Source organism: Herpailurus yagouaroundi, unplaced genomic scaffold, assembly GCF_014898765.1.
Source record: "Herpailurus yagouaroundi ecotype Mexico unplaced genomic scaffold, PumYag 140, whole genome shotgun sequence".
Taxonomy (NCBI): Eukaryota; Metazoa; Chordata; class Mammalia; order Carnivora; family Felidae; genus Herpailurus; species Herpailurus yagouaroundi.
This window is the reverse complement of record NW_024412395.1, coordinates 74,071,556-74,096,617: the sequence shown is the minus strand read 5'-3', so window position 1 is coordinate 74,096,617 and position 25,062 is coordinate 74,071,556. Positions and strand designations below refer to the sequence as shown.

Sequence of the window (25,062 nt, the reverse complement as noted above, 5' to 3'; positions counted from 1 at the left end):
TATGGAACCACAAAAGGCCCCGAATAGCCAAAGTAATTTTGAAGAAGAAGACCAAAGCAGGAGGCATCACAATCCCAGACTTTAGCCTCTACTACAAAGCTGTCATCATCAAGACAGCATGGTATTGGCACAAAAACAGACACATAGACCAATGGAATAGAATAGAAACCCCAGAACTAGACCCACAAACGTATGGCCAACTCATCTTTGACAAAGCAGGAAAGAACATCCAATGGAAAAAAGACAGTCTCTTTAACAAATGGTGCTGGGAGAACTGGACAGCAACATGCAGAAGGTTGACACTAGACCACTTTCTCACACCATTCACAAAAATAAACTCAAAATGGATAAAGGACCTGAATGTGAGACAGGAAACCATCAAAACCTTAGAGGAGAAAGCAGGAAAAGACCTCTCTGACCTCAGCCGTAGCAATCTCTTACTCGACACATCCCCAAAGGCAAGGGAATTAAAAGCAAAAGTGAATTACTGGGACCTTATGAAGATAAAAAGCTTCTGCACAGCAAAGGAAACAACCAACAAAACTAAAAGCCAACCAACGGAATGGGAAAAGATATTTGCAAATGACATATCAGACAAAGGGCTAGTATCCAAAATCTATAAAGAGCTCACCAAACTCCACACCCGAAAAGCAAATAACCCAGTGAAGAAATGGGCAGAAAACATGAATAGACACTTCTCTAAAGAAGACATCCGGATGGCCAACAGGCACATGAAAAGATGTTCCACGTCGCTCCTTATCAGGGAAATACAAATCAAAACCACACTCAGGTATCACCTCACGCCAGTCAGAGTGGCCAAAATGAACAAATCAGGAGACTATAGATGCTGGCGAGGATGTGGAGAAACGGGAACCCTCTTGCACTGTTGGTGGGAATGCAAATTGGTGCAGCCGCTCTGGAAAGCAGTGTGGAGGTTCCTCAGAAAATTAAAAATAGACCTACCCTATGACCCAGCAATAGCACTGCTAGGAATTTATCCAAGGGACACAGGAGTACTGATGCATAGGGGCACTTGTACCCCAATGTTCATAGCAGCACTCTCAACAATAGCCAAATTATGGAAAGAGCCTAAATGTCCATCAACTGATGAATGGATAAAGAAATTGTGGTTTATATACACAATGGAATACTACGTGGCAAGGAGAAAAAATGAAACATGGCCTCTTGTAGCAACGTGGATGGAACTGGAGAGTGTGATGCTAAGTGAAATAAGCCATACATAGAAAGACAGATACCATATGGTTTCACTCTTATGTGGATCCTGAGAAACTTAACAGGAACCCATGGGGGAGGGGAAGAAAAAAAAAAAAGAGGTTAGAGTGGGAGAGAGCCAAAGCATAAGAGACTGTTGAGAACTGAGAGCAAACTGAGGGTTGATGGGGGGTGGGAGGGAGGAGAGGGTGGGTGATGGGTATTGAGGAGGGCACCTTTTGGGATGAGCACTGGGTGTTGTATGGAAACCAATTTATCAATAAATTTCATATATAAAAAAAAATGGTCAGAGGAGTTGAATAGACATTTTTTTCCAAAAAGACCTCCAAATGGCTAACAGGTACGTGAAAAGATGCTCAACATCACTGATAATCAGAGAAATGTGAATCAAAACCATAATGAAATAGCACCTCACCCTTATTAGAATGTTTGTCACTGGGGCACCTGGGTGGCTCAGTTGGTTTAGTGTCTAGCTCTTGGTTTCAGCTCAGGTCATAATATCATGGTTTCATGAGTTCCAGCCTCTCATTGGTCTCTGTGCAGCTGGCAGCAGGGAGCCTGCTTGGGGGTATCTCTCTCTCTCCCCCTCCCTCTCTCCCTCTCACTGTCTGCCCTTCCCCCACTCACACTGTCTCTGTCTCTGTCAAAAAAATAATGTTTATCATCAAGAAGACAAGAGATAACAAGTGTTGGTGAGGATGCCAAGAAAAGGGGACCCTTGTCCACTGTTAGTGGAATGTGAATTGTGCAGCCACTATGGAAGTTCTTTAAAGAAATAAAAAAATAAAAAAAATAAAAATAGAACCAGCATATAATCAAGCAGTCCTACTTCTGGGTATACCCAAGGGAAATTACAACAGGATATCAAAGACAATATGCTCTCTCATGTTTATTGCAACATTATTCAAAGTAGCCAAGATGGGAAAATAACTTGTGTTCTGTCAGTAGATGAATGGATAAACCATTAAACACACACACACACACACACACACATACACACACACACACACACACACACACACACACACACACACAAACAAAATGGAGTATTATTCAGCCACAAGAAAAAAGGAAAGCCTTCCAGTTGTGATAACATGGATGAACCATGAGAGCAGTAGGCTAAGTGAGGTAAGTCAGACAAAGACAGACACATACTACATCGTACCACTTATATATGGAATCTTAAAAAGTCAAACTCATAGAAACAGAAGGTAGCAGGGTGGTTGGCAGGGGTTAAGGAAGTGGGAGATGTTAGTCAATGTATATAAACTTGAAGTTAGAATATGAATAAATTCTGGAGATCTAATGCACAACATTGTGATTATAGTCAACAATATTGTATTTTGTACTTCAAAATTACTAAGAGACTAGATCTTAAATGTTCTCATCATACAAATAAAAAAAAATCAATAATAATGAAGGAAAAAGAAAGAAAGTAAGTAATCAAAACGTTCCATATCATCAGATACTGAAATTAGAGATAATAGCTGGTGTTTTAACTGGATATTTATGAAATTAAAGATTTAAAAAATCTATAAGCTTGAAATACATCTCCTAAAACATGATAGGGCAGGGAGACACAAGTAGAGAATTTGTTCTAATCTCTAGTGTATACTTTACACTATGAAAAATCAGGAGTTTGAAAATGAGGAGTTTCCATGGATATTTGTTTTTAGAAGATTTTTCTTTGACAATTTACATCTTTAGTAAGGATGGATCTTTTTAAAATCATTCATGATGCTTTAATTTCTTGGATCCTTGTCTATCAATAAAGTAGGTTTATTTGGTGTACTCTCCATCCAACCCAAGAATAAGCCTAACTCCATTTAGAAAAGTTTTATTTTTTTCATTTTTAAAAAAAAATTTTAAATTTTATTTTTTTTTCTATTTAGAAAAGTTTTTTTAATTTTTTTTTCAACGTTTATTTATTTTTAGGACAGAGAGAGACAGAGCATGAACGGGGGAGGGGCAGAGAGAGAGGGAGACACAGAATCGGAAACAGGCTCCAGGCTCTGAGCCATCAGCCCAGAGTCCGATGCGGGGCTCGAACTCACGGATCGCGAGATCGTGACCTGGCTGAAGTCAGACGCTTAACCGACTGCGCCACCCAGGCGCCCCTAGAAAAGTTTTAATGTGTGTTGAAATATACAACTAGGACCATCTCCAATGGCCAACCATGCCATCTTCTTGTTACCTGAGTTATGTGCAGCTTCTTTGGCTTAGGAAACTCTGATACGTTGTTTTAAATAAATTTATTTATATCTAATATTGTGTAGAATGACTTTATGTACATTATTTCTCTCTCTTTATGTTCTTATCTATATAAATGCAACATATATAAGTCCTGTACCTCCAAAAGAAAAAAATCATGAGTATTTTACTATCACCACTTTCTCCTCCATTATATCAAACATGATTCTTATCAATAACTCAGTGTACTTTAAAAAAAATAAAGAATGAAAAAAGTTTATAAGTTTACCTTAATTTAGGCAGAAAACCAATTTAATCAGGATATTCTGTTCCCCAGGCATTCTCGCTAAAAAGATTGTTATCTCAAAAGTCAAGGAATTTGAGAGTGCTGTATCTGATTATGATTTTTCACCCTAAACTTAGTCTCACTTCTGTGACTTGTCTATGAGGAGTTCTCAAGCTCTCCTAAGGGTTAAGCCCATGTCAGTACATGGAGGCATGACGAAGTTCAGGTAGAAAAAGTGATAACCAAATGTGATACATTCTAATTAGATTTTGCTGTCCTCCAGGCTAGGACCTCTGGTAATGATATATCCACAAGAGGTAGAAAGTTAAACAGTAAAGGCCAATGAAGAAACCTTAATAAAAATTAATAAACACTTTCAAAGTAAGTACAAATTAAGGCTGTTGGGCTCTATTTAATTTTATAGGTGCAACATTTTCTTAAACTCTTGCTGCCTTACAATCTGAGAAAATCATATGATCAGATAAAAGGGCTGTTAATCAATTTAAGATTATAAAATTCCTAGAGTTTTGTTTTTTAAAAAACATATTCTTCTCCCATGTTTATTACAGTATCTCCAGGTTGTACCTAATTAGATCTTCATTTCTTGTTATTGCCCTTAAAAATGAGCCAATTAGTCTAGAGTAGGTTAATTTAGAGAATTTTTAATAACCTTTCAGAAGCTTTATGCTGATTTGCTTGTCATTCTGCCAAAGTATGAGTCAACTGGAGTATTGGTAATGACCACACCCACTCTTCAGAGCAGCAATTTAAGAATGGATAATGGATATTCTGTAGGCTCCTTAAAACAAGGCAGACAGCACAGTTGAGGAGACATGTGCTTGAAAATCCCCCAGTGCCATATTTGGCACATAATACTTAGATTGCCAGCTCTTAAGGTGGACTTAATTTTTAAGTTATTATTTGTTTTGCCCCTTTTTATGTTCTACTTTTGTCTAGCTCTATTCACATGTCTTTGGCTCACAGTAGTTTTAATATTGGCCTACCATGTAGCTAACATTTCTAGAATGTTAAAGTACAATGTATTTTTATATAATTACTAAGATTTTTTAAACTTGACATTTTAAAATGTTTTATAACACATGAATGCATCTTTTTATCAACATTTATAAGCTGGGACTCAATTGTATTAGCTATTTGAGAATCTTTTAGTTTTATAAATTCTTCTAGAATATTCTAAGAATATCTATAATATTTTATTATCTGTGCATTTGTAAGGTACCATCTCAGATCAAACCTTGAACATTGACATCTGCTTAAAGAATACCGAATGACTGTTCTAACTCTATGACAGTTAATTTTATGTGCCATGCTGGTCCAAGGAATGCTCAGATAGCTGGTAAAACATTATACCTGGATGTGTCTGTGAGGATATTTTTGGTAGAGATTAGTGTTTGACTCAGCAGAATGAGTGAAAAAGATTGCCCTCACCAATGCAGGGGTCCTCATACAGTCCACTGAAGGACTGAATGGAAGGAAAAAGGGTGAGGAAGGGTGAATTTGCTCTCTGCTTGAGCTGAGACATCCATATTCTCTGGTACTTAGACATTCAGCTACTTGGTTCTTGGATCTTCAAACTCAGACTGGGACTTATACCCTGGTTCTCAGGCCTTCAGAGTTTGACTAGAATGGGCTTTCCTGGGCCTCCAGCTTTCAGAAATCAGATGGCAGAACTCCTCAGCTTCCATGATTGTAGAGCCCATACTTCATAATCAATCTTTTTCTATGTATTTATATCTCTATCTGTATTTTTCTATTGTCTTCTATTGGTTTTGTCTCTGTATATCTATCTATCTATCTATCTATCTATCTATCTATCTATCTATCTATCATTTGTCATCTCCTATTGGTTCTGTTTCCCTAGAGAGCCTTGACTAATACAAGTACTTTGAATTTTTTTTAGTTTATAATAAATATGTCATGCTCCTTTATTTTGTTAAGAACAAATATCATAGTTTTCTCTTAGATTTAGCTTGTGTACCAAAAAGTACATCCTCATAACTTATTGAAAATATTATTTTATATTTTATAATTATTGGAAGTTTCTTGATATAGGAGAAATGTCCTCTCTAAATAATTGTTTTAGTCAACTTTTAAGTGTTATTAAAATCTAAGTAAGCTTTTATAGTTAAGTAATTTTTACAATAGTTTTTTTCAAAATAAAATACATATAATATCTTGTCCCTCATCACTTTCCTTTTGATTATAGAAGTACAAAAACTAGGACAAAGTACTTTCTTTGATGTTTTTTGGTAGCAATGCATTTTTATATGGAAGGTAACTTGTGAAAGATACAAATCTTTGTGAAAGATACAAACAGAACCAGAAACTTCTTAATATAATTGTACTTGGTTCCAAAATTTCTCATATGTTATTCAAGACACATGCATATCTGTGTATTATCCTAGACATGCTTGGTTTATAAGTTTTACACTATTTATTTATAGAGTTTTTAAAAAATGTTTATTTTTAAGAGAAAGTATGAAAGAGCAAGTGAGGAGAGAGGGGAGAGAGAGAGAGAGAGAGAGACAGAGAGAGAGAGAGAGAGAGAGAGAGAGAGAGAGAGAGAGAGAGAGAATGAGAGCTTCTATCAGCACAGAGCCTGACACGGGGCTCAAATCTACGAATTGTGAGATCATGACCTAAGCTGAAACCAAGAGTCAGATGCTTAACCAACTGAGCCACCCAGGTGTCCCTATACTATTTATTTGTTAAACAAATGTTTATTTTAAGCCTATTATACAAGTTTGTCCCGTATCTGATTTGGAAAAAAAAGGTATAGAAATGGGTGGAATCTGAGTCCCTGAACTTCACCTTTCCTTATAAGTTTTCCTATCTATAGCCAATCCTTTGACATTATTAAAGGAAATAATCAGGTACAAAAGAAGCATACAGTGCACATCAATTATTATGTAAGAAATTTGCCCCCAAACTCTTACATAGAACTTCTGCTTCTCATCAGCTTGTCTAGACTAATATATGTATCTAGACCAATAACTAGCATATGTGTCTTCTAGGGAAGCCTAGACCCTTTTTTTTTTCTTGTATTGTTTAAGGATTAATTATAATTCTGATAAGGACTTCTATTTACCTATGACATTTAGCCTAATAACATACATGCTGTCTCTGCTTTGGTAGGATCAAATGATAGAAGACTTGTGGGATCACAAATAAAAATGTATCACTGAAGGACCTAACAAAGGTAGGATCCCTTAAAAGAAATTAAGCAGAATTTCAAGGAATGGTTCTCCTCATTGTGTTTTTCTAGCTGGGTTCCATAGTATATGTGTTTCATTTATTCCATCATCTAATTACAGTAAGACTGATCTTTATGTTTTCTGATTTTATCACTCCTACATTATGAGGACATTAACCAAGTTCATCCTTAGTGGATACTAAGTGAAGACACAAAGTCATTTATTAACAAGCATGAAATCAGTATCCTCTATTTCCTTGATTTTATGCTTACATAAAAATATATTCTTTTAGGTTTTTATTAGTGTAGAATATATGCATTCAATTAATAAGGATCCAAGTATCTACACTTCCTGAAAAAGTCATACTTGTTACATTTAAAGAGCAATGTAATGTAAAGTTATTGTATAAATGCTATGTCTATTCTGTTTCTTGGTTATATTTGCTTTACTTTTAAATCTGAAACATTTCTGGACTCTTTGATGAAAGGTTTACGTTCTAAACTGAATTTAATTCTGGAACCACTACAGAGCACTTTGTGATGGAACATTACCAATTAAATATCCACAAATGTTTTTTTTTTTAAAAAGTATAAGTCTCTGTTCCATAATTCTGGTATGTAGTCTTTAGGTGGCACTGTGGTTCCAGTAGTAAATGATTTAATATTAGAGTCTTTTGTTAGGTTTATGAATAAAGAACTCTGCCACTATTTTTGCATTTATTTTTCATACTTATGCCTTGTATTACAGGAATTATAACTTTTTCTCACATATTATTTCACATTATTGTAAACCTAAGAATTAAGCAAAACACTCCTTTTATTCCCCTTTGACAGATGGCAAAAATAAGTCTCAGAGAAGTTAAATGGTTTTCACAGGCCTCCTCATGCCCTACAGAATATTTTGAAAAAGATGTTTTATCTTTCTTCCTGGGCTGTGTCTGCTTTAGGGTCATGCGCTTTCCCAAGTCCCCCAGCTCCAGAATGATTGACACTGACTTTGGTGATGTTACTCACTTGGATGATGTTTCTGTTGAACAGAGAGCAGTGATGATTTCAGTATGCCACGGTTCTCTTAATCTCTTCATCTCTTTGTTCATCTTTACATATCTATTCTAAAGAGGACAATAGGCTTTAATAAGTGTTTGGGTAATTAATGAACATAGGGCATAACATTTAGAACTATATGCTAAATGAAACTGTTCACTCAGTACAAAGGAAACATACCTAACAAGATAAATATTTTCCTTAGTGTTCCTCTAAAGGGACTCCCATTTATATGTCCAGTTCCTAAATTTAATATTGTGTTAAAGTTTTTGCCTATCTGTTGAAAATATCTTCTTCCTCCAAACTCGAGTGTATAATCTAGATCCAACTTTTGGGGAAAACTAACTAAACTATGTAGTTGGTATCCCTGCTTCTCTAGAAAGGCTTTCCATAATTTGACATCTCCAACCAATAAAATATGTGTTGGGCTTCAGTTAGAAATTCTATAGGTAGTCCTCAGAGCAGCCCATTAATGGGCTAGGCATTCTCATGTTCATTCTCAAGTTCAATCTCAAGTTCATGCTCAAGTTACCCCATAACTTCCCATACTCCTTTTCTTCAGTGGAATTAGTACTTCATTATTAGGTGGAGCACCATCTCACTTTCAAATGATGCTCCTTTGGCCCGCATAGAATAAGATTTGGGTCAATGCTGATCCACGTGGTCTTACTCACTACTTCTCTGACTATACCAAGGTATGACTACGGTTTCCTATTTCTATTTGTAAGTAGTCAATTAAATTATTAACAAAAAACTCTCCTCTTCCCCGGGCTGGAGAGAGAGGAGAGAAAGTAAGTGCATTGCTCTAATTATAGCTGGAACGGCTTGTTTGATTGCAAATATGAATTATGGAAAAAGAATCCAATGTCAGTTTCTTTAATGGTGCTTTCTAGCACCTCTTGATTCTGATACCAAACTTACTGTTTCTCTGAGTTTATGCTATGTAACTTAAAAGTACTTTCCAAAATGTTGACTGCTTACTGTGAAATGCCAAAGGGAGGCAGAGCCCTTAATCATGGAGAATTCAGGACAGAGGGAAAGGTAGAGCCATATGGTTGGAAATAATGTGGCTGACTGATACGAAATTGCACATGAATTTTACAATACCCAATCGGGTTTCAAAAGTTATATTTGAGTGATTTCTAATTTCTTAGTGCCTTGCTTATAATTTTCTTAATGCTTTAATGTCACGTCATATTTGGGTCACAATTATATTGTATTAGAAATTTTCTAATAACAAGGATTATGTTTTTTATTTTAGTGTTTTCTATCATAAAGCCTTTTGTGGTCTCACACTGACAGTATCTTACCAGTCTAGGACTAAAGGGAAAAATAAACTTATTTCCACAGTATTTCTCAGATGACTGTAGCCCAAACAAAGCTTGCATTAACAATCTTAAAACAATAACTTTATATTTCAATATTCACTCATCCTCAAAGTTCCTATGAGTACATATGTATATATGTTGCAAGTGAACAGTTAATAGATGTGGATTTATTGGATCCCTGTAACAACCTAAAAGAAAGAAATATAAGCAAAGAAATAAGAATCCACATACATTGTTTTATGGAAGAGGGTGATGATATCTATTTTATAGATGAGGAACCTACCTTTCAATAAGAAGGCAAATCATTTCCATAAATTTCACTACATTTCCTACATTTCTAAAAATAAAACAAAAGTCTGAATATAAGAAATTAAAGTAAAAATATTTTCATTTGTAAGTAGAGAAGAGACAAGATGAATATTTTGTCCTTTAGAGTGTATAAACATTTGTGGACATTAGAATTATCCAGACACATAGGAGACCTGAATATATTGACATGATTAAAATATATTGCTTTTTTATGTTGCCATAGAATGTATATTGTTTTGACAAGATGAGACACATATTTACAACACTGCATATAATCCAAGATTGCAGAGTTTTAAGTTTCACTGTGATCAAAATTGATACTTCTTAAAAACTGTGAACTTGTATTCAGAATTTGGGGGACAAAGAACTAAAAGGCAAGTGAAAATTTCCTTGAGGCAATTACATTAAAGCCAAATAACCTAGAGAAAAATGAAGGAATGTATGTATACATATATGCTAGTTAATTTTCACACATATAAATACATTATACATATGATTGTTTTAAAATTATTGGTGATTTTTCTGGGGTATTTCATCTTCATTAATGTTCATTTTAAACTAATGATATGAAGGTCCATTTATACTCCTAGGGTCAATGAAAACATGATTTAGGTTCTTAGCTAAATTTCAATCAAGGCTGTGATACTTTCCAGCTAAGTATTTTTCAACAGTTTCTTGATCTCTGACAACTTTGATTTAATTACTCACATGGCTTATGGAGTTGATGGGAGGGTGCAGAGACATATAACACATGTAGAATATCTAACCAGGTGCCATTTTAATGGCAGAGTAACACTGTAATAAATGTTAGGTATTATTGTGAGCTACTATTATGACACCTTATATCATAGATCTCAAATCAGTTTTTGACATATTATAAACAAATGATAGTTACATAGATGGTATTTGATTAATTTGATTAATGATTAAAAATATGCTTTAAGAAGTACACTTAGAAGTTTCTTTGTGCTTTAATTTGTAGACATTCCATACTCTGTATTTCATTTTATCACACACATTTTATTACAGATAATGTGCTTTTGTCAAATATTCCAAATTTCCTTTGGGATGGACAAAAAGTACTGATTAATATATTTTTAAAGTGTGAAGAGGTGGTTTTCATTGACTGTATTGTGAAAATTAAATATGAATAATTAGTTTAAGAAGAGTCACATTTAACAATATTCAGTTGAAATCATCAATAGTAACTTTGTCTACTTCCTCCTTGAGTTTAGCATTGCTAGCTTGATGATAGCAATTATTTTGAGTAATTCTTTGGTAAACTCCTTACTTCCAGGACCGTAAATGCTAATTGTTTCCTCTGTTCCAATTTAACAAGACAATTTAGGGATTTTTACAAAATTTAATATTTTGACTTCATGCAAATTCAACAATATGTTTATGCTTACATATTAATTAAATGTTCTTGTTATATTTTCTTGCTCTTCCAATTTTACCAATGGTAAAATCTCAAATAAAGAATTTAACTAAATGTATGGCATATTTTTTGCATGATAAAAATAAGTAGTTATTTTGATGTATCTCTGGACTAATACCAGGGTTTAGTAACTTAAGAAGTAGAATGTTTGCCCTCATGTTGATAACTTACAACAGGCATCAACATGGCCCCTGAGTTTCAGCATATAGCCCTCAAGAACTAAGATCACATTATCAAACTAAATAGCATTGGAGCCTCTGGTGTTGTTAGCCCTCTTTCAATATAATCTCTAAAGCCCTATCTCCACTCCCTCTTGGGCAGCCTCAAGTAATCATGCCCTTTCCATCTTTGTATTCAAAGACATAGTATAGTGACTGCTACAAATTGGGTGTTGAGGAATCATTTGGTGAATATGTTAATAAATGAATTAGTGAAAAATGATACAGTGAAGGCATAAACTAGGAAAATATAATAAGCATATTTTATCAGCCACTGCTTGTGGTTGTTATATTAGAAAACAAAATTGACTGCTTAGAAAGTTAGACTGGTTACAGTTACATATATGGTAGATTTCTGAGATTCACTTCTGCTACCATTTTCTGTAAAGTTTAACATACCTGAAGTTCTCATAGAGGAGAAAAGGTCGGCTGAGGAGATTTGATAATGCAGTTCTTTCAAGAGGCTTGGTGATTGTCGAGTGTTTTAAAGAAAGTTGCAGGGCACTTTTGCTAGGATTTAAGCTGTCACTCTGTCCATTTAAGTCCTGTACGTAAAGAGAAATCTCTTCTCCATGTGAGTCTTGGGTTGAATGATCTCACTCACATGAAAGTCCCTTTCAAAGTTCTTCTGTCCCCATAAATAAGGGCTTCTAATTCCCCTAGCATCCTTTTTTGAGTGATTGGGAAGACTAACCTGAGAAATTTCCTGTCTCCTCTTGTGATTTCCAGGGAAAAAATCCTTTAGCAGTTGAACTTAGTTGAGATTATTCTAGCATGTATTTCTGGACTTGTTCCCCCACCCCCTTTTTTTCCCCCTCAGAACTTGCATGAATAGTCTTTACTTCAACCTGTACAGAGATTAGACTTTAGAGTTTTCATACCTCCTAGTGTTTTCCTCCTCCTCTCTCTCTTCCTGGAGTCTTATGGGTTCTCCTTTCAGATTGTCAACAAAAATGAGTTGCTTTTCCACTTCTTTCATCCCAAGTATTACTTGCCTTCCCTGGAAAATGGACAGTCATAGTATCTTTCAGGTTTCCCCAAATAAGTCCCCTTTCTTAAGAAAGTTAAAATTCTTCAGCAACTAATCCTCTTTCTCCTGCAACCCGACCACCAGTCCAGCCAACTAAACAAAACACCTTCACCATGGTATTTCACTACTTCCTTCCCATTTAAAACAGATTCATTCAAATAATACTTTGTATGTATTGAAATCCTGTCTAGACTAAAATTTTTTTGAATACAGAAAATGAACTATATAATTGTTTACTTTCTATGTGTGTTCTTAAATATTTGTTAAAAAAAAGTATACGTGTAAAGAAGTCTGTGTTTTTCTGTTTGTTTTGGTTTTGTTTTTTATGGAAACACACAACCTGGGTAGACTAAGGTACCAAAGCTATATAGAACTGAAGGAACGAGAGAAAACAACACACATCTGTGTGCTTTACAAGTTACTGAGTTCTCCTTGAACTGTAATTCTGGATGAGTATGTAAATATACTGTGTCAGAGGAACTTAAATCAAAGATTATTATATCGTGTAATATATGAGGAGAGAATTTCATAGAAGACATTTTCAACATTATTTTAAGTAAAATATTTACCTTCATCTGTTTTTAATTCCTCACACTACACATAAGTTCTCTTGAACTATATAGCTTTTGGTACTCCTGAAAGAGGGCAAAATTCCCTTTTAATCATGATCCTATTTTGTCCCTCTATACCTCCAAGAAGACAAGCTTTTTTCTGTATAAAGATTTTTAAATCCTCAAAATGTTCTTTATGCCTCCGGCTTCTTAATTTCCAAAGTGCTCTTTATAGACTAAATGACACTCTGTTACTTAGTAGTAACATAGATGCTAACCAAAACAAGAAGTAGTTGAGCGCTAACAAAGCATTCTGGGTAATGGTATAAAAATTGTCACATTAGGCATTTTTTTAAATTTATGTTCTGCTTAAGTTTGTAGAACAAATTAGTGGTACTCTTCGTCATTAAATTGAGGCTACTAATAAAATGCTAAATTGAAAAGAAAAGGAAAAAAATCTTAATAGTGTTTGATGGTGCGCTTTCTTACAATGAAGGATTTCGTTGCCAAGGAAGTATAACAAAAATCCTACCGTTTGTGCCAGTAGAGTGAAAACTTTGAGTTATAAGCAATTAAACAAATTCCAGCTTAAAGTAAATATACCAGCAAGTTGCATGTTTCCATGCCTATTATTTTTATGACATGAATAGAAAAGAGAAAAGAAATACTTTGTGGTTATATTTGTTGCTGTAACAGCATCTGGGCTTACTGCTGCTCTATGTTTGTAGAATTTCTTTCAGATACCTATTTACTCCTGGGCATTTCTATCATTCTGAGGAAAATAACTATTTGGCTTTCCCCCATCTACACCATATGATGCTTGGATGAATTGTATTTGAAAAAAAAATAGTTTTATTTAAGTACTTTTAATAAGCTACATTTCTCACAAAAATAATGTATTTTTTAAGAAAACGGTGTAATTACCATTTATTGGTCATGTTTAGTAGATACTTTGCATTTTATTTATGGTACTTTCTCAAGAACTTTTATGTTTTAAAATTTCATCTGTAATCCACATAGTTTGACTTATGATATCACTTATTATGCATTCTGGAAAGTTCTTATGATTATGTTTAACCTACTTGGGATGCAGTTCAGTGTCAAGGACTAAACATCATCCCCCACTCAATACAGACTCTAATTGGGTTCATTAAAAACAAAACAAAACAAAAACACTCTATGGAGATACTATGACGGTTTAACATCCCTCTTTCTTTATCACTTCCATGCATGTATATTTCTTGACCTTTAGTAGCTACTTCTCTACACATTCATGACCTTGCCTGCCTTTAAGCATTGCTTAGATATCACCTCCTCTGTGAAGTTTTCTCTGAGCACCACTATATTTCAGAAAATCCATTCACTTTAGCATCTCATTGGAACTTAGGCATATAATTTAAGACCATTAAGTGATTATGTTCATGTTTCTTGCACATATTCATTGGACTTTTTTTGTGTTTGTCCTGTAATTTTCATTGGGAGTATGAATTTTCATATATTTTATCACAAAGGTTTCAGGATACAGTGATTACCTTGATTTCACTCCCAGATCTTCTACCTGCTGATTAATGACTCATTATTTTCTCTGTAAAATAGGTCACTAATTGGTGTTTTTGATGGTATCATCGTATTTCATTAAAAATATTAAGCTCGAGTTGGAGGATTCCATATTGAATATAGCATATATGTTTTATAAACTCTTCCTTAACTAGCTTGTCCCATATTCTAAAAGATATGTATATTGACATGGAGAAGAAATTCTAAAGGTGAATATAAATATTCTATAATACTTAAGTGCTTAGTCATTTATTTTCAATCAGTAATTAACTTATGAGCTCAAATGATTTTAAAATGGGACATAGTTAAAACTCATTCCAAATCCTCATTTACAGTTGAGAAAAGTTGAAATCTAGCAAATGTTGTGTGACTTAAGGCCATTGATGGGAGGTATTAGTCAAGTGCCCTACTTCAAAATTTCATACTCTTTCTTTAACCCAATATTATTATGAGTGCAAATTTTTTTTCTTTAAAGTAAAACTTTAAAAAAACCTACAAAATCATATTGTAAATGGTATATTTTTAATGAGTGAATGAATGAAAGAACTACTGCTCATATTCAGGCTGTAAATGAATGCATATTTTGAGATATGTCAGCAAGGGTGTCCACATTTATGAAAACAATTATTAATTTTTTCAAAATAGTAATTCATAATACCTTTTGAAAACAACTTATGACAAATCCAAATTATGTTGCATAATTGGAAAAATATTGAGTGTGGTGCCCAGATTGTTGGTTAGTGTTTTTGTTAGGAAATGTTTTATTGACATTACTTGAGAAATTTATATAATTTTATGAATCTCAAGTAGCAATAAGTCAAGAAATCAGAAAAAAGAAAATGTATTATAACCTTCCTGTGGAAAGTAAATCTGAACCATCAACATAAACATGTTACCGGTTAGAAGGAATTAACCTAAGTCAAACTGAAAGTAAGATCAGGGAGTGTCAACATGCATAATCACAAGTTAAAGTCAACAATTCCAAGAATATGAAATGGAGATTTGGTCATGATCTATTTTCATCAGACAATCTTGTTTGTAGTTCTTGCCATGTTATATAAATATGTGTTTGGGGGCCTATCAGCTGCTAATGGTGAGCCAATGGTGGAAATAAAATAGATATTAATTAGTCCATATATACATTTTAGTGTATTTTACATAACATAGCATATTTTACATAGATTACATGAAGGCTATTCCAAAAAATCAGTTTGGAAGCAAAATAAGCATTTAATAATTCAGCACATAACTGATTCTGCTCTGTGCTGTTAAACATGTTAGTATGTCCTAATGCTTAATTTTCTCTGGCATTTTTCAGTGTTTGATTATTTGATATAGGATACAACATATAAATTGTTTACAATATTTAAATTTCACACACACACACACACACATATAAAAATAATTTCAGGAATTCTCAGTAATTCCAGAATTCCATCAAACATCTTGCTTCCAAATCCTAAAGAATAACATTTGTCAGTGATTTGGTAACACTAGTGTTGTTTATAAGTAGTTATTCATTTCTAGGACTAATTGTACTATTAAATTAGTTTGTGCTCAGAGTTTTAAATAGGAACTTTAGTCCGGGGCAGGGCATATCTTTTCAACACTTGCTCTTGAACTCAAATATATTCAATATCCTAGTCAGTGTAGTGTTAGGATGTGATTTTATAAAGTGTAAAGATGAAGAGTAGACGGTCAAAATATCAATTCAATTTAACATGATAATTATTAATTAAACATCCTCCATCTGTAAGATCCTAAGGGAGATTCACAGATAGTCAAGGAATTGTTCTATTCAGTGATAAGTGTGTAACATAATGAGGGAAGTGAACACATAAATAACCATAATGCCTCAGTAATAGATATATAAGTAATCTGCTCAGGCTCATGCTCTCAGCTGAATATTTTAGAACTGGAAAACAATTTTGAGTGCCTAGAATTGGCACAGGCTCCTATTAAGTGCTTAAGTCTCCTATGTTTTTAAGGTTTCCTGTTAAACCTATTAATTTTTACACTCTATCGGTAGTAGCAATGTTAACACATCTACCCTATATTGAATAACTACTCTGGAATAGGCATTTGTAATACATGATTTATGTTTATTATTATTATTATTCATAATATAAACCTACAAAATAGATATCATTATCCCTATTATGTTTTTACAGAGGAGTAAACAGATTCAGAGAAGTTAAATGGCTAATGACTTAACACCTCAAAGCTCTCAGGTGGGCAAATTTCAGTCATACCTGTATATGTCTGAAGTTTATTCAAAGCATGATGTAGACCAAGAGTCTTTGTTACAAAACATGGGGTGTGAGCATGTTAGGGGAGAAAATCTTTTCACAATCTCATAGTTCTGTGTTCAAATTCATAGTGTGCCAATTCCTAACTGTACAACTTACTTTCATGGAGTTTTGTTTTCATAATCTGTAAAATGAATTTAATTGGAAGAAGCAAATTGATTAATGTTCATCGAAGTGGACAAAAGCAAAGAAGTGTAAAAGATCCTACAGTATTTGGGTAAGGATAAAGGATAAAAAATATGAAAAAGTATTTATCCCATAAGTACAACTAAAACTCTTGGGCATTATATATATGTGAAACAAACCTAAGAAAACTTTTAAAGTTGTAGAGAAGAAGTCCAATGATTAGGAACATCAGGACCCAAGGAATGGTATAATGGTCAGTTCCTTGAGTATTCTTTTTGCCACATATGTCTCTGATTTAGAGTTAAAGAAGCCAACAACCAAGAAATCTTGTTTTCAAGACTTATTATATAGGTAATTAAAACTGTGTTGTGCCAGCAAAGAGTTAAACATGAAGATCAATGACAGAGAATAGAAAATTTCGAATTTGACTTACACAAACCTATCCAACTGATTATTTACAAAGGTCAAAGACAATACAGTAGAGGAAAGATGGCCCTTTCAACAAATGATGCTGAAGCAATTGGGCATAAATAGACAGAAAAATAAACTTCAGTCTAAATCTCATATCCTATATAAATTAACTGAACATGAGTCACAGACTTAAATGTAAAATATAAAACTATAAAAGTTTTAGAAAAGGAATATAGGGGAAAAAATCTTCAGGATCTAGGGCAGGGCAAAGATTCCTTAGCTTAATATCAGAGAAAGATTCACAAAAGGAAAAAAAAATGAATTTGACTTCATCAAAATTAAAAAAAAAAGTATCTTGTTAAAATCCTGTAGAGACAGACTTGGAGAAAATATTTAAAAAGCTTAATTATGATAAGAACTAGTATCTAGAAAATACTTTTAAAGTCTCAAAATGCAGCAGTAAAAAAAAAAACCAATTTAATTAAAATATGGGCAAAAGACAAAAAGATTTCATTGAAGAAGATATATAAATGACAAGCACATGAAAAGATGTTCATCATTAGCCATTAAGGAAAGAAAAATTAAGAACACAATGATATATTACTACATGCCTATTAGAATGGTTACAGTAGAAAATAATGATAACACCAGATGGTGGTGGAAAGCAGAGAGACTGGATCACCCATGCATTGCTAGTGGGAACGGAAGATGGCACAGCCACTCTGGAACTGCAGCTAACATACAACCCTCCCATTGCACTACTAGGCTTTTCTCTCAGAAAAATGAAGACTCATGTTCACACAGAAATATATACATTTGTAGTAGCTTTATTTGTAATAGCCAAAAAACTTGAAATTACCCAGATGTCTTTCAATGGGTGAATAGTAAGTCAAGTGTAGTATAAGGGGAGTCATTTCTATATGCAGCAACTTAAATGAATCTCCCAAGAATTATGCCAAGTGCAAAAAGCAAATCCCACAAGGTTACATCTATATGGCTCTCTTTACACAACATTCTTGAAATGACAAGACTATAGAAATGGAGAACAGAATAGTGGTTTCTAGGGTTCAGAAGATTACAGGGATGGGCGTGACCTGTGTGGGGCTGTAAAAAAGGCAACATGAGAGATCTTTGTGTCAGTGGAAATGTTCTGTGTCTTTAAAACATCTCAATATGCTGGTTGTGACATGGTGCTATAGTTTGCAAGATACTACCATTGTGGAAAACTAGACAAAGTTACAGATGATCTGTCTGTATTACTTCTTATAACTGCATGTGAGTCAACAATTGTCTCAAAATAAAAAAACTTCATTAAAAAACGTGGGAGAGAATTACAGTAGATAAAACTGAAAATGTACATGAAGCCAGATTATGAACCATTTTGGATGTGGTGCCTAAAAAATGCCTAGACTTTAGATTTTTTCTTAAAGATGAGGAGGAATCATCAAAGTATTCTAAATACAGAGTATTTATAATTTAGAAATGTACTACCTTTCTGGGTAGTGATACAATGCAGTAATAATGTAGTAATTTTAGGAAATTGTTTACGTTTAGTTAGAGTGGATAAAATATCAATAGAAAGAGAAACACTTGTCTCCTGAGTATAAGAGGAAAAGTGTTTAGACTGATTGGAGGAGTAATTGGTGAGGAAGGGTATTGAGAATGTAAAATCAAACCCGACTTTATAATTTCTAGCCTGAGTGGGCTGGCTGAATAGTAATGTCATTAACTGAAATGGTTAGAACGGGCAAAGCAGCAGGCTTGTGAAGAGGAGTGTGAGCAATGAAGGTAATAGAGATTTGGTGATAGATGTTAATTTCAGGTTTGCTAAGTTTAAGGTATGTGTGGGATATCCAAGTGAGATGTATGGTAGGCATGGAGGAGTATGGGTCTGGACTTCTGGAGAGACATTTAGTCTATAAAGGTCTTTGGCAGACATTGACATACAGGTATGCATTAAAACGATGGAGTGGAAAAATTAAAATTATAAAAAATAAAAATAAAATAAACCATGGAGTGGAAGAAAAAAGCCTTAAGAAATAAAGGAAACTTAGATGTCAGCAATATTCACAGAGTAAGTGAAGAAAGGGAAACAACGTGAGAAAATGAGGAAAATTATTAGGGATGTAAGACAGCCAAAACTGTATAGTTTCCTGGAAGACAAAGAAGGAATTGTTAAAGACGAGAATAATCTGTAAAACCATATACTGCTTAGTTTTCAAAGTCCACCATTCAGTTTGCTATGAGGAGACAATTTGTGAGCTTTTGAGGGCAATTTGAATTTAGCCGTATGAATGAAAATCATATTACAGTGACCATGAAAGCAAGGAGTTGGAAATAAGCAAAGAGGGGAGAAGAGGAGGAAAGATAGTTGTTAGAACTGGAAGCAAGAACTAGGAAAGAATGGGAGTATAGTCGGCAGGAGAGAAGATAGGAGATATTAGATAATCAAAGTGATTTAAAGATATAAGAAAGGGTTTTGTTAGAGGAAACAGACACAAGATTGGGGACTAGGATGATCATCAATCACCCAGCATATTTAGCCCTGAGCTTTCAAATGACTTTTTCTGCTGAGGATTTAAATATAAAAGCAATAGACTTACAAGGTGTGGCAGGCTGTTGATGAAAGTTTTCATTGAAACTGGCAGACACATTGGGAACCAGCTGTCGGTTGTAGGTAGATCATTTTAAAGTACTTTAAAAATCTAAGGGATAATTCTAAGTTTCTGTGCTTCAGATGAGAATTCCCTAAGTATTTGATCCAAGAATATTACACATATTTCAGGTACAGAATTACCAGCTGCTGTGTAGTTTTTCTTGATGATGTATTTTGTCAGTGGATTAAAAAAGAACAGAAAAATTGGGGTGCCTGAGTGGCTTAGTTGGTTGAGTGTCCAACTCTTGATATCAGCTCAGGTCGTGATCCTAGGGTCCTGGGATCAAGCCCCATGTCTAGCACCATGCTGAGCATGAAGCCTGCTTGGAATTCTCTCTCTCTCTCTCTCTCTCTCTCTCTCTCTCTCTCTCTCTCTCTCCCTCTCTCTGTCTCCCTCTCCCTCCCTCCCTCCCTCCTTCCCTCTCTTCTTCTGCCCCTCTCCCACATTCATGCTCTCTCTCTCTCTCAAAAAAGTGCATTTATGTAGTTAGTTATTGTAATGATTAGTCAATATGTGAAAGATGATAAAGGGGAGTCCTGACATTTTACTAGATATTTCACTTAGCAAATTGGTAGAAACTTTTTACTATAATTTCATGCTATATTGTTATTATAGAGCTGAAACTTAGAGGAAACTACATCCCTAGGTATGTCACCGAACAGTTGTCTGAAGACACTTGCAGAGCTCTTCAGTGAAAGCCCGCACCTTCACAGTGTTTCCTCCAGGGGTTCTCACTTCTGTGAACAGTGTATTGGAGCTTTCATCTTCCTTCCCAACAGGGCCTTTGCTTCAAGAATTCCAATGCCAGCACATTGTATATTAGATGCATTTTGACCTTAACAGTTAGGTTCTGGAATCACTTATATCTGTTTTGATTAGAGATCTCCTCTCGTTCTTTCTTTTAGGATGGATTCCTCCGTCTTGGCATTTTGTCTAGGTGTCTGTCTTCTCTGTGTTAGGAAAGGCTGTTTTGTTTCCTGCTCCTGAGAGTAATGACTATATTAAGAAGAGGTCATTTACTGTCCAGGGCCTGGCACTTCAGAAAGTATTTCTGGTGAATGTTGTGTGCCCTCTGCTGTTGTGTTTTGGCTGCTCTTTCCCTCAGGTCAGTCATCTGCAGAATTTCTCCTTGCCTGCAGTGGGGAGTGTTTGGACCCTGTCCATAGTGTGGTGAGTTTTAACCATGTATTTTGGTCTGCTTGATAAAGGAGGCTAGATCCTATTTCCCCAGGAACTGAAGCTCTGTGGTCAGTAGACTTGGTGTGTGGTGGTTGATGGTGGGAGGTGTGTGTGTGCTGGTCTTCGGGGGGAGGGGCCCACTGCTCCTCTGACCCTGAGGCACACTTGCCCTAGTTCAGAAGCACCTGCAGAGCCCAGAGGGCGGGGCTTGGTGTAAGCTGTTCAAGCCTCCTCTGTGGGAGCTCTGCTGTAACTGACATCCCTCTGTGCTGATGGGTGGGGGTAAGAATGGTCTCATTCCCAAAGAGGAAGTAAGCCCTCAGAGAAGAGCAAACGGTTTCCCCTCACTTGTCCCAGGTTTCCCCCAGATCCCTGCCTTCACCTTATCTATATCAGAGCCATTTGCCCACCTAGAGGTGTAGTACGCCAGTGTTTTATCTCAGGCCCGCAGCTGGGTTTCAGAATTCCAGATTTTAGGGTCCTGGCCTGTGCAGATCTTCACTGATCCTCTGGGGGAGCCTCTCCACGTGCCATGGCCGGTGCTGGTTTGTCCCGGAAGGGCAGTCACAGGAATACACAGGGTCTTGGAGATTAAGGTAAAGCACAGCAAAAAGTCTGTGTCCAGGCTAGCTGCCCTCACCAGGCATCTCTGCTCCTATGCTAAATGAACAGGGCATCTCAGTGCCACCCACTGGCTCTTTTGTCCCTGGAAAGGCAGTGCCACTTCTCCCAAATTCACTCCAAGCAAGAGAACTATCTCTGCCAGGGTGACCCAGAAGATCCTCAGGCCACACTGTCCGCTCCTGGGCCTCTGCCCTCCTTCTCCACAGGAGCACCTCTGTGCCCACCGGGGGACACCCAGAGGTGGCCTGGATTTCAAAAACTTCAGACTTTGAGCTCTGCTGTTTGTACAGGCTTGCAATAATCCACCCCTCTTGTCTCCCCCATCATTGGTTTGGGAAAGTTTTTTCTTGTGCAATACTCTGTGCTCTGTTCTCTGTCTCTATCTCTCTCTCCTTTCTTCCTGGTCAGGGCTCCCTTTCCTCTGCAGTTTGCTCTCTCAGTCCTCAGATACATTTTCTGTGTGTTCAGAATGACTTGATATTTCTCTAGCTATGTACAAGGGCTGAATGAAGCAAGCATAGGGTCCTCCTGCTACTCCGCCATCTTAACTTTTCTCTCTTGCATTCAAGTCCTGGTTCCATTAATTAAGTGATTTGGGGCAAATCACTGAAGCTCTCTGTGTCTTAAATTCACAATAGCTGCTACTACACATAAAAAGATATTTTGAGACTTAAATTGGGAGAGCCTCAAGTAACATTTAAGGCACTTAAAATGACATAAAAGATGTACTCCATAAATTATAGTCCTTATTCAATGTGTATACTTCTTGCTATAGTTGATAAAACTTTCTAATGTCTTAGCAAGATATTAAATAATACCAAAAAGTATCTCAAAATATAAGTATGTAGCATTCAAACACCATCTACGTGTATGAAATGGAAAAAAATGTAAACTGTTGCGATGCTTTGTCAAAAGATCTAAATAAGCTCTCAGTAAGAGAAGAAGGTATTGTCAGCTGATATTTTTATCGATTTGAACATTTTTTTCCTTAAATTACATGGAATAATTACAACAACTGGTGACTAGAATGTCATCATTTTTGTCATATATTTAAAATTTGAAAATATAGAATTATTTAAAGGCCCTTGTCTTTGCATATGATTTTTTTTAAGCTGATCAAATCCTAAAATAAGGTGAAGTTTTTTGGTTCCCATTTCAAACCATTTCATGTGTTCCTAGGAACTCACACAGAATATCCCTACAGTACTTTGCAACAGGAAGACAGAATTTCTAGTGTCAGGAATGACAGAATGCCATTCGGACTAGGAAACCCTTTGGGTAATTTCATTTTCATTTACTACTGAAGCAGAAAAATCAACACGTTGTGTGTCAGAGTACAATGAGAGCTACTCCTTGGCAGTTTGAATTTTAGCCATTGGTGATGGGAGAAATGTCTGAAGCTGGCTGTCAAGGTGTAACTTCACATAGATAACTCTAGTTTAAAGTAGGCAGGTAGTCTGCATTTTGATATTATCAAAAATAGAAAGGGCCCTTTAGCTTGAACCAAATGCTGTAGGGAATTATAACTCCTGTGAAATCTGATGCTCTGATGGTTGATCGTCAAGTCTGAAATGAAATAAATCTTAAAGCCTTCCCTTTGAACATTTCTACCTTCCTTGGGCTTTATAAAGATTGAAAAAAAGGAAACTGGCAAGGGAAAAGAATAGCCATACTAAAATTTCACACCAAAAGAGAGAAGTTTTCAATTAAAATTATAATTTACTGTAACATGGCAATTCTAAAACCTAGGTTGACTTTTTTTTTTTTTAATTTTTAAATGTTTATTTATTTTTGAGAGAGGGAGTCAGAGTGTGAGCAGGGGAGGGGAAGAGAGAGAGAGGCAGACACAGAATCCAAAGCAGGCTCCAGGCCGTGAACTGTCAGCAGAGCCCAACATGGGGCTCAAACCTACAGACTGTGAGATCATGACCTGAGCTGAAGTCAGACATTTAACCAACTGAGCCACCCAGGTGCCCCAGTTGACTCTTTTTTGATCTGTGAATATGGTTTTGCGTATGTATTTTACTGAATGAGAAGACAATTAGGACAACTTAAAATAGATTTTCTGGATGGTAAAGTCAAACACCTTATTATTTCTATACTATTGTACATTGTGCACATTTTTCCAGATTAGGATTCATTACAAAATGACAGATACCAACTGTAAATAAAATACTTCACAGTGGAAAATGTCATAATGTTAAAGTATTTCTCCATCATCACTGCAAATCCCTCTCCCCAGAGCTCACTGCGGTAAACATTTTGATATGTATCCTAAATAAACAAAAATTTAATAATATATGTACAGATACACATATAAACATGCAAAACATAGACTTTGTGTTGACAAAAATGCTATAAATCTGTACAGACTGTTATGTGAATTGCTATACCAGACTTAAAATTAAATTCTCTATGAATATGTGTGAAATGACGTAGTTAGGGAGTATTCTATTAATTAAACAATACTTTTAATTGTCTTTACATATTGTAACAACTTTTCTAGGGGAGAGAAACTATTGTAAATATTGCTACAGTGGACGTTGATAGTTGCTTATGTTTTTACTTAAGATAAATCGCTAGCGTTGAAATTGTTGAACACCAGGCTGCATGTTTTTTCAGGGTTTTCTTTAAATTTAAATTTCAGCTAGTGAACATACAGTAATATTAGTTTCAGATGTACAACATAGGGACTCAACACTTCCATACAACACCTGGTGCTCATCACAACAAGTGTACTCATTCCCTATCACCTATTTAACCCACACCCATATGTCCTCTCTGGTAACCAGTTTGTTTTCTATAGTTAAGAGGCTGTTTCTTGATTTGCTTCTCTCTCTCTTTTCCTCCGTGAGCATTTGTTTTGTTTCTTAAATTCTACGTATGAGTGACATCATATGATATTTGTCTTTGACTTATTTGGCTAGCATAATAATCTCTAGCTCCTTTCACGTTGTTGCAAATGGCAAGATTTCATTCTTTTTTATAGCTGAGTAATATTCCATTGATAGATATTCCATTGATAGATATTCCATTCTATCCATAGGTGTAGATAGATATAGATACACAGATATATAGATGACATAGATATGGATACAAATATAGATACTCATCTTCTTTATCCATTCATTAACTGATGGACACTTGGGCTCTCTCCATAGTTTGGCCATTGTTGATAATGCTGCTATAAGCATCAGAGTGCATGTACTCCTTCAAATCTGTATTTTGGGATCCTTTGAGTAAATACCTAGTAGTGTAACTGATGGATCGTATGGGGTTCTATTTACAACTTTTCGAAGAACGTCTGCATGGTTTTCCAGAGTGGCAAAAGGCAGCATATTTAAATTGTAGATTTATA

At 35.3% G+C, this 25,062-nt stretch overlaps 1 long non-coding RNA gene across 1 annotated transcript in view; it reads left to right on the top strand.

Moving 5' to 3' along the window:
- Nucleotides 1-6,930, top strand: part of LOC121030285 (uncharacterized) — a 121,117-nt gene extending 114,187 nt beyond the window's left edge. Inside the window, exon 3 of the long non-coding RNA XR_005790157.1 lies at nucleotides 6,866-6,930. This is a non-coding gene — a long non-coding RNA (uncharacterized LOC121030285). The remainder of the gene's footprint in view (nucleotides 1-6,865) is intronic.
- Nucleotides 6,931-25,062: the final 18,132 nt, after the last annotated feature.